At 30.2% G+C, this 16,953-nt stretch overlaps 1 pseudogene; it reads left to right on the forward strand.

The window, feature by feature from the left end:
• Positions 1 to 6,632: 6,632 nt before the first annotated feature.
• LOC129295869 (glucan endo-1,3-beta-glucosidase-like) lies at positions 6,633 to 10,124 on the forward strand (annotated as a pseudogene).
• Positions 10,125 to 16,953: the final 6,829 nt, after the last annotated feature.

Here is a 16,953-nt window from a genome sequence, read left to right on the forward strand (position 1 = left end):
TATAAGCTTAGCAAACTATTAGCGATTAGCCTGCTTCAAACCATAAAGAGACTTTTAAAGTTTGCAAACAATATTGGGTGATGGAGAAACAAAACCAGGAGGAAGAGCCATATAAACCTCCTTATCCAAAGTATCATGAAGGAAGGCATTATTGACATCTAACTGCTCTAAGAGCTAAGAGTTGGTAGCTGCTAATGCCAAAACTAAACAAATTATGGTTAGTTTAGCTACAAGTGAAAGTGTCAAAGTAGTCAATCCCCTCAATTTATGTATAACCTTTAGTGACCAAACAGGCTTTATACTTGTCAAGAGAACTATCATCCTTAAACTTCTTTTAAACACCCATTTACAACCAATGGGATGTTTGCCTATGGGAGTTCAATCAGGATCCATATACTATTTTGCTTGAAGGAAAAAATTTCAACCAGCATAGCTTTCCTCCATTCAAGATATTTCACTACTTGATTATATATCTTGGGCTCAAAGGAAGCAAAAACAAAGAGAACAAAGTGTTTGTAAGAATGAACAAGTAAGAGGACAAAAGATAAGGGATAATAGACAATTAGACTAAAGGAAGAAGATGGTGTTGAGGCAAGGAGTGAACAATGATAATTATGCAAGTAGGAAAGAGGGTTATGGGATAGAGAAGAGTGACGTAAAGGTAATGAAGAAGGGACATCAGCAAAAGAATGATCCACAAAGGTAGGAAAAATGTGAGTTGAAGAATTTAGAGTGACAAAAATAAAAAAAGTAGAGAAGGATTGAATGTAAAAAGATCAAGATAATCAAGTAAAGGTGTACATTGTGGCAAAGAAAAGTCAGCAAAAGGAGATGAAAAGTGGAAGATGGAGAAAAAGGAAATTTGGCTTCATAGAAAATGACATGCCAAGTAATAAAAATATCGAAAGAATGTAAATCAAGATATACAAAACCCTTGTGCTAAGGTGAAAGCAAGAAAAATGCATTTCCTAGCTCAGTGATAAAATTTAGCGCGATGAGAGACAGAAGTAAAAGCAAAACAAAGAGAATCAAAGACATAAAAATTAGAACAATCAGTGAACGCATTATGAAAAAGTTCAAAAGGTGTTTGCTGTCACAAAACAGGGGTGGGAAGATGATTAATGATGTGAACCGCATGTAAAATGGCATAAGACTAATAAGCTAAAGGTAAATGACTTTGAAACAATAAAGCTCGAGCAACATTAATAATATGCTGGTGTTTACATTCCACAACACTATTTTGTTCAGGCATTTTAACACAAGTTATTTGATGAAAAATGCCTTTTGAATTAAAGAAGAATTTATGAGGAATTCAGGACCACTATCTAAGCAAATTATTTTTACAACAAAAGAAAATTGATTTTCCACAAAATAGAATGAGGTGCTCCAAATAAATTCTAGTTTTAAATTTTAATTTCATTAAAATGACCCAAGGAGAGAGAGAGAGAGAGTAATCATTAAAAACAGTCAAAAAATAATGATGGCTATAAATAGAAGTGATATCAAATAGACCCTAAATATCAAAACATGTAAAAGTTCAAGAGGACGAGTAGTATGGGAAACACTAACAGGAAATGGCAATTTCTTTGTTGGGCAAAATGATACATCGCAACTTTTATTTAAGGTAGGTTAAAAGGGATTGAGGATGATTTCTAACCTAGAATACTAATAGTAGCAGAGGAGGCATGTCCTAACCTAAGATGCCACAAATCAGAAAAATATACAGATTTAGAATGTAAAGTAACAAAGAAAACTGAAGAAGGTGGATGAGAACCTACTGCATGATCTTGAAGAACATAAAGACCATTCTAAACCTCAGCTATACCAATCATTCTTCCAAGAGACCAAGACTTGAATGAAACAAAGAGTGCTATTAAGGATTAAGAGAAACAGTGAAGGTGAAAAATAAGTTTAGAAAGAGAAATCAAATGATAGTCAATTTGAGAAATAAACAAAACATTAGTAAGATAAAAAATAAGAGAAAAGATAAATGGTTATAGAATGAAACATAAAAATAAGAAATCAAATGATCGGTCATGCTACTATTAATGATCCAGGCAGATGGAAGGCATTTAGAGGAAAGTATGTGAGATATACATGGTGTAATGTTGTAAAAGAAGCATTGAGAGAAGGAGTGGAAGGAGAGGCAGCACAACATTAACTTGTGCCAAAGGAGTTGATGAAAGTAGTAGGTGCAAGGGTTTTCACAAGAGTGAGAAGCTTGTTGTATTGATCTCAAGTGAACGTCAAAGAAGCAAAAGAAGATGAAGACTGAGCAGTTCTATTAGTAGGTACAAAAGCATCTAGAGTAGTCATAATGGTAGAAGGCAAAACAATGGGTTCAAGTGCCATAAGGTTCCAAAGGCACCAAATAAAGCAAAGAGGGAAGATAATAACAAAGATATTTCACTGGCTCTAACAGCATAATACAATTTATGAAAATAATGACTTATATTATTAATTTCAATGAGATATATTTATATAAAGGAAAAGGATCTATCAAGGTCTATCAGAAAATAAAACAAAGATCTATAAAAAATAATAAGAGAAAATAAAATAGTTATGAACACTATATTTTATCCATACATATTTTACATTTAAAAAAAAAAATTATAAAATCAACCAAAAAATGAACTTTTAATAACAAAAAATCTTTGTTTAATAGGGTTTAATTTTCTTCTTTGTTAGTTAGGATTTTGTTTCTTAGAGTTTGTTAAAAAACAACCAAAAATATAAAAATACAAAAAACAAAATCAATCTTTTTAGGATTATATTTTGAAAAAAATTAATAATAACATAAAGAAGATAAATAAATTTAATTGGTCTTCAAAAAAAAATTAAAAAAAATCTTTCTTAAATCTTGAAAAATATCTTCCAAATTATTCCAACCAATCAAAAATATTGAGAATCAACTTTTGAGATCTAACTATTTTCAAATTTCTCTCCTTAAATCTTATTGTTTTCCATTTAAAAATATATAAATATTTGTTTAAATCCAAAATTAGATTTTTAAATCCCTTAATCTAATTTTAAAAAAGTAATTAATAAAAAATAATAATAAGTATAATGGGCTGTGGTGAAATACTGTATAATAAGTATAATGGGCTGGATAAAACACACAGCATTTCACCACAGCCCAAAAGGGGTCTTTGGCCAGAGCAGAGCAGTAAGGAAAAAGAGCAGACCAGAGGCACGATGAGAAGACATAAAGAGCAACCCTAAAGGGGCTTTTCGACTAGACACAGATGAAGAAAAAGGAGAAGAGAGAAATGAGAGAGAGAGAGAGCAGACGCAGCACATGAGTAAGGTGAGCCACACATGAAAGCAAATGAAGGTAGAAGGAGAAACCCAGGACAAAAAGCAGAAAGCAAACATAGAGCAAGCAACACATGACAGAGAGACACACACACGACAGTCACACAAGTAGAGGAAGGAAGAGTAAACACGACGATACAGCAGAGAAGAAGGAAAAAAGCACAAGATAGAGATAGATATCAAACATTGAAGCATGTGGAGCGAAATTAGGTGAATCGGTGAGTAATCATAACCATCCTTTCTACTCTATATAAAAAGACTGAACCGAGAGCTTAAAGGGAGGGAGAGCTTTGAAGATTTTTTGACTAGTATGGAAGAGAGACAGAGGGTCTGAGAACAAGAACGGATTCAAAGGGAAAGAGAGACCGAGAGCTAGAGGGGAAAGATCTAAAAAATTTATAGGGGAGAGACAAGAGCTTGAGAGGATTTGGGAACCGAAAGGATGATTTCTGAGAGAAGACCAAAAGTTTAAAGAAAATCATTTGCTTCTGAGATTTGAGAGTGATATGGGCTGAAGCAGAGGAGGCAACCTAAGGCTGATCAAATCAAGAGTTTGAAAGTGAAAAAGATACCCATTTTGATATAGTTATTTTAATGTTCATCAAAGTTTTATTGTGGCATTGCTTCTAGCTTACTGTTGTATGAACAAGGATGGATCATATGCTCTATTTGTATGATCCGATTGCCTTGCTATGTGGTAGATGAAATTTAACCTCTAATTATGTTTCTGATTATGATTAAGGGATTATTTCATAGTCCAATAGCTAGTAAGTTGTTGAAGAGCTTCTAAAATTTCAATTAAAAGTGTTGCCTAGAATTGCCTAACTTTGCGTTATTGTGTGGTTGAATGTGCAGTCTAGAGGAAATCATCTCTAGTTTAGATGCTGTGTATTTAGGTTCTTGTTGCAGTATGTAGTTTGACACTAAATATTGAATTTTGTTACTTTATTTTTTTAAAAAAATTGAATGGCTTCTTTTGTTTAGTTTGATAGAACTTTTTGTTTTAGATCATGATATAGGTTAATCTTGATGATGGTGAGAATTATATGTGATTGTTTGAATAATAGAGACTCAAAGCTATCATAGGTTTGGCTGTGTTTCAAGATCTTGTTTGGGGCTGTTTATTTAAACATCTTAAATATGCTCCAACATGTATTTATTTGCTTACACAAATGAGATTGATTTAGTTATGATACTTTTCCATAATGTTTTTGGTTCTAACATTTGTAAAATTGTTGAGATTGTTAGGCTAAGTGATAAGTTAGATTAAGTTTGTCTTTTAGCATAAAGGAATATTGATCAATCTAAGTCTGATTTCTATTTCTTTTGTTCTCAAAATCATACACTATTTTGCGTTTAATTTTCATTTGAGATTAACTGAGTAATTGTTGAAGATAATTTTAGTTTTAAATAACATCATTTTCATATTGATTTTAAATGTGTGGCTTAAATGAACAATTTTTTATTATTTTTCAAATATAATTATAATCAATTAAAAATTTGAATGGTATCATGAGAGATTTAAAGAAACTATGTAGATATTCAGCTTAATTGCCTCATTATGAAGGATAATAAGTCCTCACAGATGTCGTGGTTATTAACTTTATAATAAGTAAATAAATGAATGTTGTAAATAATAATATAATAAATGCTTGTTTTTCTTTAATTGTTAATTAATTAAATTAAAGTATTTAAATTAAATTATACTTAGATGGTTAGATCCTCTTGTCACGTGAGATTAAACAAAAATTTCCACAAACATTTAGAATAATCATTTTATCGTGAGAGTTAATAAGACTCTGCTAGTATAATAATAATAATTTTTTATCATACTTTTTGTCATGAGTGATAAAAGTCCTTGTTGGCACATTGACTAAATTTTAATGTATAAAAAATTTAAAATAAAATATTTTGTAAATAATTTAAGATTTCATATCGTAAGAAAAATATAGATTTTTAAAAGGTATTAAGGTCATTCAAATGTTTATGAGTGACCATAAGTCTCCATAGGCACATTGAAAACTTTCTTTTTAAAAAAAAAAATACTCTTCCATGTTGACAAAGTGAATCTTCAAAATAAAAAAAAGGTATAATAACGAAAACATTTTTAAAATATAAAAAATGGGAGCAAGAAAGTAAAACTAAATTATCTTTACAAATTAAAACACACCAACCTGTATTTTAGGAAATTGATTTATTTGCAATTGATAAGTTATTTTTAAAAAAGAATGACTTTGATCCCTATAAAAAGGTACTTAGGCCTCAAAAGTTAATTTGAATCAAGTCCCCTTGTAATTAAATAAATATTTTCTTTATTTGCATTTTATACACAATTGAATAGGAGTTAAAATAAATGACCATATGATTTTCACACAACAAGTTTAAGGTAATCGCTCTCACAAACGGATATTGTGGGATGCCTAACACCTTCCTTACATATAATCGACCCCTAAACCCATATCATTTTTCACAAACCATCCTTTTGATCATTTTCTTTTAAAGGTTTCTCAAAATTTTTCCTTAAAATTTTGGTGGCGACTCCTTTAATTCCTTGCAGCTCACATGTGCCATTCGCGTCCCATTTTCAAGTGCGACAATAATTATAACTATCCTAACTATAACTATATAGAATAATATATATAATCAAAAATGTAATATTGCCCTTTGTTATCTTACTCTTGTTATTTTACTTATTTTTTATAATAATAAAATTAAAAGTAGAAATTATTTGAAGTGTTGATGAATAAAAAATAGTATTTAATTTTTTAAAAATAAGAAAATAACATATAAAATATGAACCATGCAAATTAAAGTTAGATAATAATATAAATTTCATAACAATCAGCTTCTAATTTAAACTTGTTTCCTTTTTTTAATCCTTGAGTAGTTGTATGTCACAAATCACAGTTATACAAAGTATAATAACCAAAAGTAAATTTATGGTATGCGCACAAGGAAGTTTGAAAATATATTAATGCATATTATAATTTTAACAAAAAACAAACAAACAATTATCAGGCATTTATTTAAATAGTAACATGGTCTTAACTCTATCTTTGTGGGTATGTGTTATTTTTGTTCCATATCATATCATATTAAGGTCTTTATTTTTCAGCAGACTATTTAATGCCATTATTGTGACACTAATTAATCCTCCCTCTCTTGAAAAACAATGGAATTTAATGCGTATTAGTCAACAGTCAACTAATCTTGTGTGTTTGTGTGTATAGACACCCATATCATCAAAGCCAAAGTGAGAAAACGGATCGCAAAGTGTGCTTATTTTATTGCTGAAAGAAAAAATGAACTCAATGATCATGGATTCATATTGGGGGATCGGATTCATGTTTGTAACAGCAGCTTCACTCTTTGCAATTCTTATGCCTATCTCTGTTGGTAAGTTTCATTAACACACACACACACACACATTCTATATTCCATCTGAACCACAATATAAGGAATCTTCTAAAAACATTATTTCTGCTTCAAAATATAGGATATTGGTAACTTTTATAATTATTTTTTTGAATATACTCTTACATTATTTACTACTTTTTTTGAAAAAAATGATGCATTGAAATTTTAATACTACTTCCTCCATTTCAAATTATAGGGCACTTTTAAAGGAATTTTTTCATCTTTAAAATGTAAAACACTTTGCATAAATTAAAATTTTATTAAATGCACTAATTTTAATATTACCGTTTCTCTATTTATAATTAATTTCTATCCCTTCTCTTTTCAATATATTAAATGATGAATATTTTTTAAAGTTTATATTTTTATTTTGGAAAAATAAGGCCGTTAAATGTATTTAATGAGGTTTTGATATGTGAGATTTTGCCTAAAAGTATCTTATAATTTGAGACGGAGAGAATATTATCAAAGCATTTATAAATTATGTAATTTTTTTTAGGAGATTAAGATTTTAACTAACATTTTTTGATAATGGTGAATTAGTTACTAATGCCTTATATTTTGGTTCAGAGAAGTGTGTGTGTTTCTCGAACTAATATTATTATTTATTAATCTCGATCATTCATACCCATAGATTGTATGCCAGTTTGGTTTAGTTTAAAAATGTAAGAAAGTTCTATGAAATTTGACCTAGATGATATGATTTTCTTCACGATAAAACAACCATCATATAGTTAATTCATGTATTTTTCCTGGTGAGACATATAGTATGCCAGTGACGACATAATTTCGGGTGTATAATTTCTTTAAATTTTGAATTATATGCTGATAATAACTTAAAATCATATGTGTACGTTTTTTAATCGAAAACAAGGTAAGGCCAAAACAATATTTCTATTAGAAATAATACGAGGGGATAATAATTTTTTTTAACCAAAAGGGGATAATAAATATTTAAAGTATGGGAAAATGATATTAAAATTTCTTTGAATTATCTAAATAACATTTTGATGCCTCAAAATGCTATAATTTTCTTGAAGTTTTTAGAAACTTTTTTATCATTAAGGAAGTAATATAAAAGACCAAATTGCCCTTGATTGAAATAAAAATCTCAAGCCTTAGAACAAACACTTGTCAATTACTATTGAATTCTTACAATTTTAGAAAGAAAGTTGTGAATATTAGAATAAAATGTGTGAATGATAATTGACATTTGCAACATTTACAGGAATATCAAAATTTTAGATGCAAACTTGCAAATTGATGTTAAATTCTTGCAAATTTAATAGAAAAAGTTGTGAATCTTAAAACAAAACTTGCGAATGAAAATTCATATTTGTAACACTTGAAGAATATCAGAAGTTCAAATACAAACTTACAAATTGCTGGTAAATTCTTGTGATTTTAAGAAGAAAAATTGTCAATTTTAGAACAAAACTTGCAAGTCAAGAGTGCAACGTATCTGTTTCAAGGCTTAGGGTTTTTATTTAAATCAAGATCAATTTAATTTTTTATATTAATTATTTAATGACAAAAAAGTCCCTATAGATTTTAAAGGAATTATGACATTTTAAGGAATTAAAATATCATTTATATAATCCTTAAAGTATCTCAATACAACCAGTTTAGGAGCTCATGAGGAGGCTCCAAACTGAAACAATGCATCTCTGATTTGTGCATGTCATCCATGCGTAGGGGCCATGCCAATCTCTGATATCGCTCAATACCATGACCAGCACCTATATTTCACATGTTGTTAGCAAAATAATAGATGATAGGTTAATTTGTGCCAGGAAGTTATGTGCGAGTTTAAATAAGGGTATTCAATATCAAGTCTCCAAGTTTTAATAATGTTTGTGTGCAATTAAGTTTATACAAACATGCATCCTAATTAATGAGCACAAATTTTTTCTTCTCTTTCAATTAATGAAATGTGTATTTCCTCTTATTTACTTTTAATTTAAATACCATTAAATGAGACACATTTGTTCTCTAATTCAAATTAATTAAACACAAGGTGGCATCGGCGTAAATTATGGTCGTGTAGCAGACAATCTTCCACCTCCAGCACAAGTGATAGCCCTTTACAAGAGATGTGGCATTCAATCAATTCGTCTCTTTGATCCAAGCCATGAAGTAATGGAAGCCCTAAGAGGCTCAAACCTTAGAGTAAGCCTCGGAGTTCCAAATGATGACCTTCAACTCCTAGCTTCAAGCCTAGCAGCGGCCAAGCAATGGGTGAGCGTCAACGTGGCACCATACAAAAATGATGTCAGCATCCAGTGGATTACCGTAGGGAATGAGATCATCCCAGGACCTCAAGCCACATTAGTCACCCAAGCCATGCAAAACCTCCACAATGCCTTGATCTCCTTAATAGGCCCAACAAGCGATATCAGAGTTACCACAGCAATCTCCATGGCTGGTCTCAGAAATGGATACCCTCCATCAAACGGTGTGTTTGCAGATGAGATTGTGGAAGTGATGAGAAGCGTATCAAGTTTTCTCGCTCAAACAGGTTAAACTTTTTTTATATTAATATACTTTACTAAAATAGCTAAAATCATTTAGTTACACATACCCTAAGTTTTATACTTCCTCCATTCTAAATTATAAAACACTTTTAGAGAAGATTGAATATCCAAAAGATTAGGCATTTTTCCAATAATGATGCTTTTTCAATATCACTCTTTTCCTTATATTCCATCTCTTTAATATTCTTTCATAAATGAAGTATTAAATGAAAGATTTCTTTAAAAGTTTATATTTTCCTTTTGAAAAAAATCAAGTTATAAAGTATATATATTTAATGAGTATTATTGATATGCGTGATTTTGTGTAAAGTATTTTATAATTTGAAATGGAAGGAGTATATTCTTAATTAATCCATCTACTAATTTTTAGATGTGAGACTTCTTTGACTTCTTTCTCTCTAATAAAACAGGCTCTCCTCTTATGATAAACACGTATCCTTACATGGCTTATGTATCAGACCCACAGCATATTTCCTTTGAGTATGCAACTTTTCAATCCTCAAGTCCTGTGGTGGATGGAAACCTGCAGTATTTTAGTTTGTTTGAAGCTATGGTTGATGTAATTAATGCAGCAATGGAGAAGATAGGATTTGGGAATGTGCCTATTTGGTGGGTGAGACAGGATGGCCTACAAAAGGGAATGAGCCATTTACAAGTATAGAGAAAGCTCAAATATATAACCAGAAGCTTTTAGGGTTTGTGCAGAGTGGCAAGGGTACACCAAGAAAGCTAGGACAAGGCGTGGATGCATTCATATTTGCCATGTTTAATGAGGACAAGAAGGAAGGCATTGTGGAGCAAAATTGGGGAATTTTTAATCCAAATATGAGTCCTATTTATCAGCTTTTTGGTTGTTGATTAGCATCTTGATCCATCATGATGAAATGATAAAGAAAGTTAAGTTTTTAGATTTTTTTTTTGTAGATTGTGTTATAACAACATAAACTATATTCTATAATCATCAATGTTGCATGCATTGACATTAAATTTGTCTTGGGACTAATTTTAAATTCAAATTGCGTAAGGGAAAAGAAAACAAAATCAGATAAATATGGATATTAAACTATTAATTTTTAATTTTTAAAATCAATTTTAAATTCACATATTTGGACTCAAGAATTTTGATAACATATAATTCATGTAAAATAAAACTCATAACCAGCTGCTTGATTATCCTAAGGATCATCCTTCCTTAACATTATCAGCATCATTGATATTAACAATATTCACTACCATCGTTGATATTAACAAGCCACCAATTCCTTACTTGCCAATTTTTATAATCATGATATATAACTCACTATACGAGAATCTTCGCTGAGCGAAAAACTAAGAACTATCTCTATGAAACCTCCTCTATGATTTATATATATATATATATATATATGATGTATTGTTCATTTTACATATATTGTGTTGGGGGCTTTTTGTTGGCTTAAGGTTTGTGAAGAAATCACTTCTGATTTGATTGTATAGAAATATTAGATGTTGTGTTTTTGGGCATCTTTGAATTTTTAGCCTGGTATGAGATTGGTGTGTGCGTGTATGATGTAATATTCATTATATATACAGAATGGACCATTTTTTTTCTTGTTATTAAATAATATGATGATTATTAAGTATGGGCTTCATATTTTTTAATCTTTTTGACATGGTATCAAAGTCAAGTTATTTCTTTTGCAATTCCAAAATGATTTTTAGAATGGATAATTCAAGTAGATCGAGTTCAATTCGAGCTAGCTCAAATAGACCTAAATTTATAGAAAAAGGTCGAAAGGCTAAGCTTAGCCCTAACTGCTTCAAGCTTCAAGCCTATTGAAGGCAAAGCATATTGAGAAGATAAAAAGGTATCTGTACTCGAATTCAAGTTTCATGTAGCAGAGGAATTGAACAATTATATTGGACTTCCAAATTCCAATACCAAGTGCACATATATCCTCTTTTGTTCTCTCTTTCTACATTCGCACCCTCAATTATTTGCCTTTGAGATTTGAATCTGAAGGAGGTAGAGCCTTAGAGAGGAGGCTGGGTCGTTAGCTGTAGATGAAAGGAAATGAACAAGGAAGATAGAGATTCAAATCTGATATGAGCTCGTGATTGTGGATTCTTTGTTCTTGTCTTCTTGATCTTATTTAAACGAAACATGGCTATGTGCATGGGTCTAATGCCAAGCAAAGAAGAAGGAAGAAAAACAACGACGAAGCTCGAATCTGAAGGAAGGTCAAGTTTGCCAAGAAAGAGCAAAAAGAAGAATGAAAGCAAAGTGACTATGAACTGTCATGTGAATGGATTGAGCGAAGAGTGACTACGTGTGTGAAGTGCGATGAAGGTTAAAACTTGAAACCATGACAAGTATGAACCAAGGTTCCCTCTTAGTTCCTTTCCTTTTCATTAATTATATTTTTTAAAAAGAGTATTCAGCCTTATTCGGGCAACCTGAATCAACCCAAAGTATCAAGAATTTCTTAAATTTTTAAGCTCAGCTTTAAAATTTTTCAAGTTAATCCAAATTGATTAACTAATAATGTTGTGGAGTCAAAGATGGGTTTCTTCGGGAGTATGCTTCTAGGGCTTAGTCCCCAATTGATTAACTAATATCTTTTATCATTATGAAGAAAATGTTCAAGGAGAAATTGTTGTTTCCTCAAGTTTCCCCTGATTCAGATGATTGACCTTCTAATTGAGAATGTAGAGAAAGGTGCTTTAATTAGGCTAGAACATATCATAGTGGAGCAAAACATTTCTGAGTTGGCGAAGTCAAATATCAAACTACAAGTGCATCCGAGGGTCATGGAAGATTTAAATGACCAAGCTCTTTTAAAATTTCAAGGATGATTGTGTAAGAATTGAAAAGAGATGTATCAGTCGAATATCAATTTGCCACGAACAAGGTGTGGATGATCATTATTAAATGATATGATGCATCTTAAGTATGTGCTTCATATCATTTAGTCTTTTTCACATATTGTTAAAGCCAAGTTCCTTCTCTTACAGTTCCAAAAAATAAAAATTCATATTGTTGTGGAGTCAAAGACTGGGTGACGACAGTTTCTTTAGGAGCATGCTTCTAGGGCTCAGTCCCTAGTTGATTAAATAATATTTTTTTTATTGTACATATGTTCACGGAGAAATGATTTTTTTTTCTTAGATTTCACTAGCTAGCAAAAACATCAACACATCCCCTGATTTAAATGACTAACACTCTTACTCCTTCTCTGTCAGTGGCCTAACAAGGTTTGGTTTGCCTCAACACTTGGCCTAAAATTTGATAGCTCCAATGTGCTATGCCTTGATTAATAGTTCCTTGATTTTTGTTCAAATCCTATGACTAATGATTGGCACTCAGCTCCTTTTGTTATGACCTGCAGGTATATTTGGAAAAATAAGTGTGCTCATTACTTTGATAAAGTCCCTCTTCGGCCTCTAGAAACTTCCAAACATGCTAAGGATGCTCTTCTTGAATTTTGGTCCGTCAATGGTTGGTGCAATGCTACTAAACGAGATCACAGCCAATGCATGGAAGTGGTTCGAAAGGAAAACTAGAAACCACCTAATATAGGTATAGTGATATGCAACTTTGATGCGTCTTACCATGCTGATTCTAGCACTATAGGTATTCGGATCATTTTCAAAAACTATCATTGTATTCTTCTTGCTATATCCAGAGAAAGAATTTGTGCCACTTCACCATCCATGAGTGAAGTTTTTGCACTTTCCAAAGCTCTTTCCCTTGCTGGACAATATGGTTTCCAGATAATTACATTTGAATCAGATTATAAAGTCCTAGTAGATGCAATCAATTTTGGTCACACTTGCCTAGAATGGCCTTGTGCTATCCTTTTTGTTCAAGGCTTCCTTTTGGATAATAATACTTGGTCCATTTTTTGGATCCCTAAAACTGCTAATTTAGCTAGTAATTGGTTAGCTAAAGAATGTTTCAAGAAGTGTACCCTTTCGGGTGGAATTTTTCTCTCCCTCCCCCTTTTTCTGACTTGCTTTCTTTAGACTCTATGACTTGTTCTAATGTAATTACTTAATCTTTAATGAATTTTCTTTCTAGTCAAAAAAAAAAAAATGACTGACCCTCTTTATTGAAAATGAAAACAAAGACGCTTTGATTAGTCAAATTTTTTATTTAAAATATCTAGGACAATTGCCAAAATTTAGTAGAAAAGTAGATTATCATTAATGGCAAATAGGTTTCTATAATGACCCTAAATTTTAAATTTAAATTAAATTAAATTTTTTCTCAATTAATATTTTATTTAAATTAGTTTTATAGCAAGTGGAGGAGTGGTAGTTTAGAAAAACTTATGCTAATAACTTGCTTGAAGGTCTAGACTTAGAATTTCACTGAACAAAAGTTTGATTTTATTTTGTCTTAAATTATAAAAAAACTTTGTGTCTTTTCTTGTAATTTTTTCTTGTGTCATTTCTTGTAGTTTTCCCAATTTTTCTTTTTGTTCAGATCTATTGCGTGAAACAGAGCATTCCCTTTCGGTTTATTTTCTTCATTCTCTTCACCGACATAAGCTCATTTGATTCTTCACCGTTGGTCTGCGTTTCTGTTCCTCACTGTCAACTGCCCTTTTCACTGTCATGAATCATCCGCCACCTTTCTCCCGCCAGCGTCGATCTGCCTTGGTGAAGTGGAGTTGTTGGATTTTCTGTTCTTGCTTGCCCTTGCTTCATTTATGATCTTCTCTTGCTTCATCGTCGGCATGTATGGTGTCTGAGTGTGTGAGCTTCAATTTCTTTTCCTTCCTAGCTGCTGGAAGTTGCATGGGTGTATGTGGTAAGCTTATTCTTTTCCTCACTTGACGGATGCATTCTTTTTCCTCTTTGAGCTGCTGTGATTGTTGAAGGAGGGAGCTGTAATTTTATTTTAATTGTTTCAGCTGGCTGTTAGTGAAGGAAGAAGCTTGTTGAATGAGTCTATATATATTTAAATTTTTAATTGAAGATGTTCATTTTAGTGTGCGTTTGGTTTTCAGTTTATTAAAAGTTCATTTGATGAAAATTCATTTGGTGAAAGTCAGTTTAGTGAAAGTCAATTATTGTAACGAAATTTGTGTTTGGATATATTTTTTCAAAAGTTAGTTTGATGCATTGAAAGTTGTTTGGTTTATAATAGTGAAATGTGCTTTTGAATGTACAGTTACCAAAAAGGACATTAATTTATAATTTTTATTATACATATGTAATACATTTAAAATATTTAAAAAATGTAATAAATATTTTAAATAACATAAATTTTGATCTATAATGCTAAAAATTTAATTTCTAGTTATTTGTATTTTTTAATTTGTACTTTTAAAAGATGTAATAAAGATTTATAATTTTTATTATACATTAATGCTAAAAATTAACATGATTAAGTACTCAATTTATAATACTAAAAAAATTAATATCTAATTATTATTATTAAAATAAGAATTATATTTTTAATGAATTAACTATTTTTTTAAATAAAAGAATAAGAGATTAAACTTAGGGTAGTATAGTCAAATAATATATTACTTTTTAAATTCACTTTTCAAAAGTTTCAAATAGTTATGTTTTAGAAATTCACTTTCAGTTACTGTTTGAATATACTTTCAAGATGTGCTTTTCTGTAAAATATTCTACACAAACAACTTTCAACTTTCTGAAAGTAAAATTTTGCTCTCTGAACGTGAAACGGAGGAAAACCAAACAGATCTTTAATTGCTCTCAAGTGTGATTCAAACGTTTGATTGGTATTTATTTTGAGATATTTTATGTTTTTAATAATGCTTGAGTAGTGTTTGAAAGTTTGACTTAGGAATTTACTGATGATGAAAAGTTGAAATGGATATATGTGAATTGATTTTGTGGTGAGCAAATGAAAATGCTCTATTTGTTTAATGTTTATGAGAAGAGTGATATATTAATCAATTAACATAATTTAATTTGAAATTTACTAATGGGAAGGAGGAAATTATATTCAGAACTAAGAGATTTTGTTAATGTTAAAAAAAACTTTAAGAAATTACATTTGAGTTTGAAAGTGAGGTTATTCATTTTATATCAAGGTGCTTGTTTCTTAACTTCACTTGGAATGTCTGTGGAGTGTTCATTGAAATAATTAAGAAAGATCTTTTATTATTTTAGTTGGGTTATTGTTAAGTTAATAATATGATAAGGAAGTTGTTAGTTGAACATGTATAGTTGTGATATTATTTGAAATTAATTTGAATGTCAATAATTGTTTGAAAACTTGTTAGAGTAAAAAGAACTTTGTTAATCGTTGATGATTAGGATATTAAAACACTTACTTATTTATATTAAGAAAAGAATGAATAAGTAATTTTTGAATTGTGATTAATTTATTAGGAAAATTAATGGCACCCTTGTAAGTGAGAAATTGAAGTGAAGCAAGTTTTAGAGTTATTGAAAAAAAATTCAGGTAAGTGGGTAGTGTTCCAAATAATTTCTTGCAATGTGTTTATAAAAATTTTTTATTTAAATTTTTATGTTATTTCTTTATAAATTGTATAAATTCTTTGGTTAATCCTATTTTTATTATATATACTATTCTTCTTACTTACCTCACTTTTATATTAATTGGTTCATTATAAAATATGTTTTATATTTATTAAGAATTATGCTATTGTTAAGGAATATTTGAATCCAGTACATCATTAATCGATTATTTATTCTAAGTATTTTTTGTGGTTTAAATTTTATAATTTATATGGCAGTGGTTAACACGATGACTCGTGCATGGAAAAAAATTAAAAATAAAATTTGATAGTTGAGTATTATATTTTAAAAGAAATGATTTTAAATGAATATCTCAACTCCATGCACGCTTGATTTAATTATGGAGATTGAGTTCAAAATGCTGGATGTTAACGACAGTTTCGTTAGCTCTTAGCACATCATGATACATCTAACTAGCAAGGTGCATTGAAGATGCTAGTCTCGTGTGCTGGCCAACACACGTAGAATAGAGGATGTAGTTTCATGGATATAATCCACACTTGTTATTCGTGAGCTTTATGCTTGTACTTATTTTTCGTGATTTCTTACCACGCCAGATATGTTACTTACCATCGTAGATTGTGTGTTCACGTTTATTAATCATTTTGATTAAGTCTTGCTGAAGAAGAGATTTTGAAAATATTTTCTTTAAATTTGATCTCAGGAAGCAAATTGCTATTTTTTTTTTTTACTATGTGAATTTTATATTGAGTGATACACACACACCAAGATCTTTAAGCATGTGTAAAGATTTAATAATTTAGAATTTAAAATTTTAATAATTTTATTTGTATTTATGTATTTTTTTGTTTATACTATTTTCAATTGATTATTTTAATAAATTTATAATTAGTTTATTGATTGTTTTTCCATTGTTTCCTTTGACTATGAATTGCGATGCCACTCACTAGAAAAATTTTCTTTGGTCTTAGATATTGAAATTGACCATACACCTCCTACTGATCACTGAGCGACACAATTTTTAAAAAAAAAACCGTGAAAGTATGTATTAGTTACTTTTGATGTAAATATTTTTTTATTATTAGATGTTAAGTTAGCACTCCACATATATTGTAGTTAGATCCTAGTCTTATTTTATTATTAGAAAATATGCTGGTATGGAGCTAAGCTCCTTTCTGGTTTGGTTGACAGGTTTTATCATTGTAGAAATATTCAGTGGTCC

This window comes from Prosopis cineraria, unplaced genomic scaffold (assembly GCF_029017545.1).
Source record: "Prosopis cineraria cultivar Desert tree isolate PC_DT_omini unplaced genomic scaffold, ASM2901754v1 PC206, whole genome shotgun sequence".
Taxonomy (NCBI): domain Eukaryota; kingdom Viridiplantae; phylum Streptophyta; class Magnoliopsida; order Fabales; family Fabaceae; genus Prosopis; species Prosopis cineraria.